At 37.2% G+C, this 10,000-nt stretch overlaps 1 protein-coding gene and 1 long non-coding RNA gene across 2 annotated transcripts in view; both read left to right on the top strand.

Annotated features, from left to right (window-relative positions):
• Nucleotides 1–10,000, top strand: part of LOC144959737 (uncharacterized) — a 575,502-nt gene that overhangs the window by 267,040 nt on the left and 298,462 nt on the right. The gene's annotated exons all lie outside the window — the stretch shown is intronic.
• On the top strand, nt 6,548–9,035 carry LOC144959911 (uncharacterized). The gene is made up of 3 exons (XR_013642711.1): nt 6,548–6,747; nt 7,907–7,968; nt 8,786–9,035. It is a non-coding gene; the product is annotated as an uncharacterized LOC144959911 (long non-coding RNA).

Raw genomic sequence — 10,000 nt, 5'->3', positions numbered from 1 at the left:
AATAAAAGTAAGCTTTATATAGCGCAGTATCCATTAAATGTGTTCAAAGCTCTTTACAAGGGGTCCCTGGTCAACAGCAACATTTAACATGTAGGACGGGACATGACGCCTGTTAGGCGATATTACAATTTTTCAGACAAAGACAACGCTGTTAACACGCCAGGTACTCATTTTACACCTGAGTACGGTGAGAATGTGAGTAAAGAGCCTTTTCCAAGGACTCAACTATGCGCCCGCAATATCCACTAAATGTGCTCAAAGCGCTTTACAAGGGGTCCCTGGTCAACAGCAACATTTAACATGTAGGACAGGACAAGACGCCAGTTAGGCGATATTACAACTTTTCAGACAAAGACAACGCTGTTAACGGCCAGGTACTCATTTTACACCTGAGCAATTGTGAGAGAATGTGAGTAAAGAGCCTTTTCCAATGACTCAACTATGCGCCGAAAGCGAGTGTCATACCATTAGACCACATAGCCACACAAACAAACATAAAACAACGTTTTTACGAGTACGGCAGCAGCCTCTTATGGTTCTCAGACTACTATGTTGTGCGGCTATGTGGTCTAGTGGTATGACACTCGCTTTAGGATCGGAAGGTCCTGGGTTTAACATGTAGGACAGGACATGACGCCTGTTAGACGATATTACAATTTTTCAGACAAAGACAACGCTGTTAACGGCCAGGTACTCATTTTACACCTGAGAAACTGTGAGAGAATGTGAGTAAAGAGCCTTTCCCAAGGACTCAACTATGCGCCCGCCGAGCTCGAGGCTCGAACCCAGGACCTTCCGATTGTCATACCACTAGACCACATAGCCGCACATCAGAGTTGCCTCTTGAATCGGTTTCGGGTTTGATGGAAAAGAAATTATGGAGTTAAAAATGGCGACTTAAAAAAAATATGAAAGAAAAGAATGTAACTTGACGACCGGACTTTCGTAACCGGAAACAGGAAATCTAAAGAAAGAGGGCAACGTGATCTCCGAGAGCTCTAGCTCGAACACAAACAAGCGTCCCATCGTCGTCCTATCGTCGTCCTATCGCATTCACAATGCCTGAGGCGGGTTTGTTTTTTTTTTTTCATGTGTTGGTAACGGGCAAAAAAAACAAACATGGTTTAATTTATAATAATAACAAAAAAAATAATAGAGAAATTAAAGCGCATTGAGCACATTTAGTGGATATTGCGCTATATAAAGGACATTTAAAAAAAATTATAATAAACAGAAATAAATATAATTTAACTCGAAGTCCCAGGTTTAAGAGCGCTTTTTTTTTTTGGCAAGATTAGGTTCATCTAAATCGATCGATATTTGAAGGACGAGTTTTCTGGCCAATTTTTACATTTTCCTGGCCAAAGTTTTTCGTTGCAAGCGCCGTAAAACCCTTAAAAATACAAAAAAAAAAAAAAAACAGAAAACAAAAAAATTTAAATTGAGCTTTTATATAGCGAAATATCCACTAAATGTGCTCAAAGCGCTTTACAAGGGTTCCCTGGTCAACAGCAACATTCAACATGTAGCACGAGACATGACGCCTGGCAGGTGATATTACAATTGTTTTCCGGACAGAGACAACGCTGTTGAAGGCCAGGTACTCATTTTACACCTGGGTACGGTGAGAGAATGTGAGTAAAGAGCCTTTTCCAATGACTCAACTATGCGCCGAAAGCGAGTGTCATACCATTAGACCACATAGCCACACAAACAAACATAAAACAACGTTTTTCCCGAGTACGGCAGCAGCCTCTTATGGTTCTCACACTACTATGTTGTGCAGCTATGTGGTCTAGTGGTATGACACTCGCTTTCGGATCGGAAGGTCCTGGTTTCGAGCCTCGCGCTCGGCGCATAGTTTAGTCCTTGGAAAAGGCTCTTTACTGACATTCTCTCAGCATACTCAGGTGTAAAATGAGTACCTGGTCGTTAACAACGTTGTCTCTGTCCGAAAAAAAAATTGTAATATCGCCTAACAGGTGTCATGTCCCGTCCTCCATGTTAAATGTTGCTGTTAGCCAGGGACACCTTGTAAAGCGCTTTGAGCATGTTTAGTGGATATTGCGCTATAGAAAAGCTCAAGTTTTTATAGTTTTTTTTTTTTATGTTATAACGATCGACCCAATCAGCAAAGTCCGGTCTGCATTTGTGCAACATCGCGAACCCGTCCGGTAGCACGTCACAACACACCGTTCAACTAGATGCTCTGCCGTTTGGGGTTCTTGCCCACATCGGGTACACATGTAGGACAGGTGGAAAGTCCCACTGATGAAGCAAGCGTCTTTGCTGTGAGGCAGATCCTCGACCGAAGCCGATTCGTAGCTATCTGAATCTAAAAAATGTATGATCTGTAGAGAGATCCTGGTTCTGCGGCTATGAGGTCTAGTGGAATGACATTCGCTTTCGGATCCGAAGGTCCTGAGTTCGAGCCTCGAGCTCGGCGCATAGTTGAGTCCTTGGAAAAGGCTCTTTACTCACATTCTCTCACCGTACTCAGATGTAAAATGAGTACCTGGCCGTTAACAGCGTTGTCTTTGTCCGAAAAATTGTAATATCGCCTAACAGGCGTCATGTCCCGTCCTACATGTTAAATGTTGCTGTTGACCAGGGACCCCTTGTGAAGCGCTTTGAGCACATTTAGTGGATATTGCGCTATATAAAGCTCAATTTTTTTTCTTTATCCTGTCAGGACGAGGGTCATTTAAATCGATTGATAATTGAAGGACGAGTTTTATGGCCAAGTTTTTAAATACAATTTATTTCCCCAGAGTTCGGCTGTAAACTGGTTAATTGATCGATATTCTGAAGGACGTGTTTTCTGGCCAAATTTATAAATACAAGTTTGTTTTTTTTTCTTTAAAAAAAAAGAAAAATAACAGCTCAATATCTACTACATGTGCTCAAAGCGCTTTACAAGGGGTCCCTGGTCAACAGCAACATTCAACATGTAGGATTGGACATGACGCCTGTTAGGCGATATTACAATTATTCGGACAAAGACAACGCTGTCAACGTACCATGCATGCAGAAGTTGACTTGTTATTTAACTTTTGGGCCATCTGACACATCCTGACAGAGTACCCGATTGAGGGTGTCGGTCACAACGAGTGTCTAATAGATGTTGACATGGCGAGCTGATCGAATGCCTCTTATCGTTTCGCCCCGCTGGTTCATTCAGGAAATCTTTCCCCATCAATCAATGGATCTTATCTCTTGTCTGTCGCATTCATTCACAAAACAGGAAACGGAAATGCGTTCAGAAGAAAGCGAAAATAAAACAAAGCACAAAAATGTTTGTCAATAAAATAAAAATAGAAAGATTTTTACAAGCTAGGATTCCATTTTTTTCTTTCTCTTTTTAAAACATTGAGCTTTTTCATAGTGCAATATCCACTAAACGTGCTTAATGGACTTTACATGGGGGCCCAAAGCCAACAGCAACACATAATAATATGCAAAGCGCCTGTTAGGCGATATTACATTTTTTCCCGATTGATACACCCGATTAACGACCAGTACTTCTATTTACACCTAAGTTAGGTGAGAAAATGTGAGTAAAGGAGCTTTTTCAAGGAATCAACTATGCGCCGCTCAGACCTGGACTCGAACGCATGGCCTTTCGATCCGTAGGCGAGTGTTATACCACTCGACCACGTAGCTGCACTGTAAGACTTAAAACCAAACTGAAACATTTTATCATTCTTGAGAAGGAGACTTCTAAAACCGTCTAAGTGGCATCCTAATGGGGAGTCAGATAATGCATTTAAGCAACCAATTGAACTCCACTAAAAACCACCAGGGAGAATTTTGAAGTTTAAAAAACACTCGACGCATTGTTCTGTGAAAGCACACAACGCATTGTTCTATGAAAACACATAACACATTGTTGTATGAAAACACACAACACATTGTTGTATGAAAACATACAACGCATTGTTCTGTGAAAACACATAACACGTTGTTCTATGAAAACACAAAACGCATTGTTCTGTGAAAACACATAAGACATTGTTGCATGAAAACACACAACGCATTGTTCTGTGAAAACACACAACACATTGTTGTATGAAACACACAACGCATTGTTCTATGAAAACACACAACACATTGTTCTATGAAAACACACAACGCATTACTCTATGAAAACATTCGACGCATTGTTCTATGAAAACACACAACGCATTACTCTATGAAAACATTCGACGCATTGTTCTATGAAACACATTTGATTATTATTAATTGTGATTATCATTTTTGTTTGTTTTTGATTTGTATTTTGCGTTTTTGATTTTTATTGTTAGTGGGTTGTTTTTTTTTTTTTTTTGGTTTATTTGTCTTTGGTCTTTACAATAATTTTTTGTATTTCTATGTTCTTACAACGTTCGTTATGCTTGAATGACCTCATAATGTCCATGACAAGATTTTAAATTAACGAGTTCAAGGTAAACGAGCAACAACCTTAAATTCTATCACTCCAAACGCAACAATAAGATCAAATAATCTATAAATAATCACACCAAGACACGAGGATTTCGAGTGTTCAGCGCATTTCCGTCCGTCCGTTCATCAATCGAAAGTCTTTGACGGGGACAGGGGCTTATTATTGAACTGATCACGTGATCGATGCGCTTGTCATCCATGTATTCCGCGTTTCCTTTGATCCTTCGTCATGAGTTGTCACCACCCTTCATCAACGAGTGATTCTATTCTATCTATTATGATGTCCTTGGTATTGATGGTTTATTGGGGTCGATTCGTCTATAAATAGTCGTTTCAAATTACGTCACAACGCATCATTCATTGAGATTATATATATATATATATATATATATATATATATATATATATATATAAATACATATATATATATATATATATATATATATATATATATATATATATATATATATATATATTATATGAGTATTGGTGGGTACTTGTTGGTACGAGAGTGCTCGATAATGTTGGTTAGAGCTAATATCGAAAGTTGAGCTAAGAAGATTCTACGGACAAAATATGCCGACTGACGACGTGGATGGAGACCACAGAAATATATATATATATATATATATATATATATATATATATATATATATATATATATATATATATATATATATATATGTATTAATACCGGATAGGGAGACTTTTGGTACCCCTATTAGTTCATTTTACAGTACTTTACCAATAGGGAGACCAAAATCCGGTCCCCCTATTGATTTGACCTCTAGCACATTCACTTTTCTATTTTTAGTTTAAGGTTGTCAACCCAACCGTCAAGGATATATAATTGTAAATCATAGTATTGAAGTTATTTGTTAAACACCACAGTAAGAAGAGTTATGCCTAAATTTTCACGTTGGTCAATAAGGTGACCGCCTGAAAAAAGTACAATAGGGGTACCAGTGTTTTCATCGATATATTTCAATAGTGAGGCAATATATCTTTCCGAAATTTTCTCTAAAATTCTAGAGCATTATATGGATTTTTATAGTAATGAAAACCTAATATAAAATTGTGTGAAAGTTGATGAACTGAGGAATGAACAAGATATACGAATTATAATCTATTTTTAGAAACAGATTTATCGAATCTTGGTCCGGATTCTTATCTTGGTGACAAGAGACAAGCAAACATAGTAACTCTTTTTTTCGTGAAACGTATGTTTAGTCAATTTCGCGCATAAAGAGGCACTCGGCACTCACTCACTCTGCAAGTCGGTAGTAGGTGGTTATCAGTTATCAGCTCGGCCTTTAGTTCTTAGTCAAACGCTTCATCAAACCCATTATTGAGTAGCATGTTGATGCCTGATGCCAGTTGAAGCCATCTCGACGTCGTGAAATGGAGCATCTTCTGTCATAGCAGTAGAATCGTCAGATGCCGCATTTAAATCCTCCATTCCAGGCGTTGCTATTGCCATATCGATCTTCGAAATGATTTGGTCTAGACGTCAAGTTGACTCGTTCTATGTCTGAAGAGATTTTAAAGTGCAATACCTAACATTATAACTTGATCTACAAAAGAGTCTTTTTAAATGAACCGCTGTGTTTCTATATTTTTCAAGAACCAAGGATATCTGATAACCACTGACTACTGACTTACAAAGAGAGTGGCCGACGGACGTCCTCTCTATAGCCGCAAGTATTTTTTCGTCACTTGCTGAGTTCCAAACTAGACGTCTATGGCATCGTGGGGTAAATTGATGCTGGAGGCATCATTGAAGAGACACCGAGATAATTATAATGGTAAGTTATTGGCCATTCTTATTACATCACAGTTGATTTAAGATTTTCAATAGGGTAGACATCACACACCGATTGATGATTGTCACTTGTCAGTCAGTCATTTGGAAGTGGAGTCAGATAATTCGGGAACTTCTGTAGACTGTAGATTCACACTAGTGAGTAAGATCTGTCGTTTACTACTAATACTACTACTACTACCACTACTACTTTTAGTTTTAGCGCTATCCAACTCAACACTTCTCGTGTTTATTTTATTTTGGCAAAACTAGAATGGATTTTTGAAAAGAATATAAAATAATTTAAACTTAAACCTGTCTTTGCATCTTGCTTTATGCATACAGTATGCCATATCACAGCCATCACAAAATCATAGTTTAATGTTGAGAATATGCTATTTCTTTTGTAACTTCAGATCAGAGAGATTTGAGCTTTAAAAATCCTGAAAAATGTCTTGCTGTCAATCCAGACAACCCTTTTGATGTGATCTATGATGTTAATGGTAAGAATGTAATTTGATGAGGAAATGAATAACATTGAGGTACACATAGTTTGCTTTTTTTTTTTTTTTTTTTTGAGTCATGATGTGTAATACTATTACAGTCCACTCCGGATAATTGCAACTCATTTAATCGCAACTTTCGGTTAATCACAATATTTCCTAAGCAATGGAAATAATTCTATATAAAAGTCACTGGTTAATTGCAACAAACTTCGGTTTTTTAAAAGTGGTAAATTCAAGAAATCAAACAGTATATCATGATTAAATTTCATCATGGATGAAATCGTGACAGGTTGAAGAATCGAGAGTGAGCAGGATTTAATGCTACAGTAGTGTGTCACCACTCTGTTAGAGTCGAAAGAGGGCGGGGCTCTGCAGTATGGGTTTGTGACGTCATCGGTGGCCATTAAATAGAAGAGGGGTGGGGCTGGTCATAATCTTGACAACAGGTTATAAATGACAGTTATAAAGAGAGACTGAGCGATATCCTTTGTTTTAGGATTAACAACTGTGCATTGTGACCAATGAGTTTGGTGAGAGCTTATTGTCTCTCATTAAGGCTAATCTCTTTAACTCTGACAAATGTTGAATTGTTGAGAAAAAAGATTGAAACTTCTTCCAATCTGAATAAGATATCGGCTTGCTTCATAGCTGCTTTTGGTTGACAAATCTACACGGGGCTGCCATATGGTTTTTGTTTCAATCAAATTGCTCTATATGTGGTTGACTAAGAATATTATTTACTGGTTTGAGTTGACAATAAATGTGTAAAATGTTGAAATAGTGGACAGGAAACTGAATTTCGGTTAATCCCAACATTTTCGATGATCCCAAGGTATTGCGATTATCCTAAGTGGACTGTACCTGAATCTTGAACGAAAAACTATCATATGGATATGATTATAGACAGATTGGTTTCTGGAATTATATTTCCGTCCTCCCTTGCCAACTCTGACGTTCTTGAAATTTAAAAGAAAATAGCCAGAAGGTTTCGGACTTAATTTTCTTTTTTTTCCAAAGGACAATAGTCATAAGGTAAATAATTTTTAAAAAATCCTTTTACAGCATAAGATGGCATGATTTTTTGTTTAAGAGTTTAGAGAAAAACTTGCACATGATAGTCTTCAGCTTTTTTTTGTTGTTTTTATTTTCTATATAGACTCCAACTCAGAGCCTGAAAGTGATGCAGAACAAAGTTCCATATCACATGATTCATTTGTGGTAAGTATGTACATTAAAATAAAATCATAACATTTGTATAGCGTTTATCCACAGTTGGCACCATGCTCAAAATGCTTCACATCACCATATTTTGTGGTGGACAAAACACATTTGCCACAAAAGATGAGACCTGCAGTCTGTTAGGCGCAATACAATATTTCAGGACAAGGACAACACTGTTTTACACCAGTGAGATCTCCTAGTTTTTTGTTGTTTAAAATTTTTCTTTGCAGTGGACTTCGCCAACAATAACACTATTTTAAACCTTCCTCGTTATATTTTGAAGTGATATTCATTGATGAGCCATTCACATTTGAAGTCGTTTGTTTTTTATTTGACAAAATGTGAAAATGATGCGTTTCCAGGAAAAATTAAAATAGCTTCTGTTGGGATTATACTTTTGATCTCGCATTTTGTCCAAATTCTCTTGCATCGTAATGTTTATCAACTTTTTTTGTTAACTATATTGCAGTTGCAAGGTTAGGAAGTTCATATTGTTGCAATGACAACCGTTTATATGTCCAGAATCGTAGTGATATAAAAAATTGTTTTGTAGTTGTTGGTCCTGGTGTAGGATTTAAAGAGTTGGTTAAAAAACGGTTTACTGAAACCCTGGTTGGTGTATCTATATTTATCCAAGCACAGTTGAACATATTAAATACTTAGACAATATGTCTGCCTTTCTCAACTCTTTTTTATTATACTTGCATTATTAACCAGCTAATTGTTTAGTTGGATTATTAAACAATGGCTCTTCATGTTTATTGTCAACATGAATAAATTGATTGATCTGTCATCTTTTCCACAAAATATACAGGGTCCCGATTTTGTTGCTGACTCCGAGTCTGATTCCTCTACGTACTCTGTGAGGTACCCAATGCTGAGTACATCATTGTCTCTGGAACCTAGTGCTCATTCCCCAACTCAGTCAGAGCCTCATCCACAACTATCACAGACTGAACCTCGTTGCCAGTCTGGGACCCAGGTTCAACCCGAATGCTATACACTTGCAAACCAACGTGTTACGTGCAATGGTGAGTCATTTTTTTGTCATTCTTCTCCTTTGATATTTGTGGGATCAATTTTAATTTACCCATTCCTTTTAAAAGAAAACTTCCACCCCCTCCATGGTGCTGCATTTGTGTTATTGCATTTTTTTCTGTTTTGGCAGTGCTGCGTCGCAAAATACGCTACCATTTACATAACAAGCACAAATCCAAATTTGATAGGGTGGACATCTTAGAATCTGAAACCCCAATGTGTGAGTGATATCAGTGAAACCAGCCATAAAAATGTTCATGTTTATTTTATTGGGGTTTTTTTTGTCTGTAATAGACTTAAATTGCTTGTATTGTAAGTGTTAAAATGGTTTTTTTGTTACAACCCATCTATATATTAAAACTGTTTCTTTGTATTTCTATGATGCTTAAGGCTTTTTTTCACAGACCAGCTGGAAACTTAACGAGAATCAGAGTAGATAACATTTTTATTAATCTTGCAACCTAAACAGTATATGATGATTGGGAGCATTTAAAGAAAAGCACATTTTCTTTTTAATTTGTCGGTACTAAAATTATACTTTGATAATGTCTGCTGTGCTACAAACCCTTTTGACTTCCAGGTTCAATATTTTTCTTTATTCTAAAATTCTTGGGTGTCCTTTCAATGACAACTGAGATCATTAAAATTCAGCTCACAACATGATGTGTGTAGATTTGATGAAAACATATGTTCGAGTTGAGAAGCAGTGTTCACGAACTTGCTGATCGTTTTTACTAGCATTTATTTTCCTAACTTACCTGTGTCAATTAACAAAGGCAAGACTCAAATATTTTCTATCTGAACAGTGTGTTTGTTATTGAAATATTTCCGGCATATACATGTCATATTTCATTCCCACAAATATAAATCAGGATTAAGTTGTCTGGGCATCAGCATCGTTCAGGCAGTTGGGGGGAAGTCTTTAAGGAATTAATGAAGCGATGCTCAACGGTCTGGAGGACGTTTGATTGATGTCGGCTGTTTGTTCTGC

This window comes from Berghia stephanieae, chromosome 14 (assembly GCF_034508935.2).
Source record: "Berghia stephanieae isolate SIO BIC M18660-M18661 chromosome 14, UCSD_Bste_1.3, whole genome shotgun sequence".
Classification (NCBI taxonomy): domain Eukaryota; kingdom Metazoa; phylum Mollusca; class Gastropoda; order Nudibranchia; family Aeolidiidae; genus Berghia; species Berghia stephanieae.
Note: the sequence above shows the minus strand (reverse complement) of the source record. Positions and strands in the feature narration are given on the sequence as shown.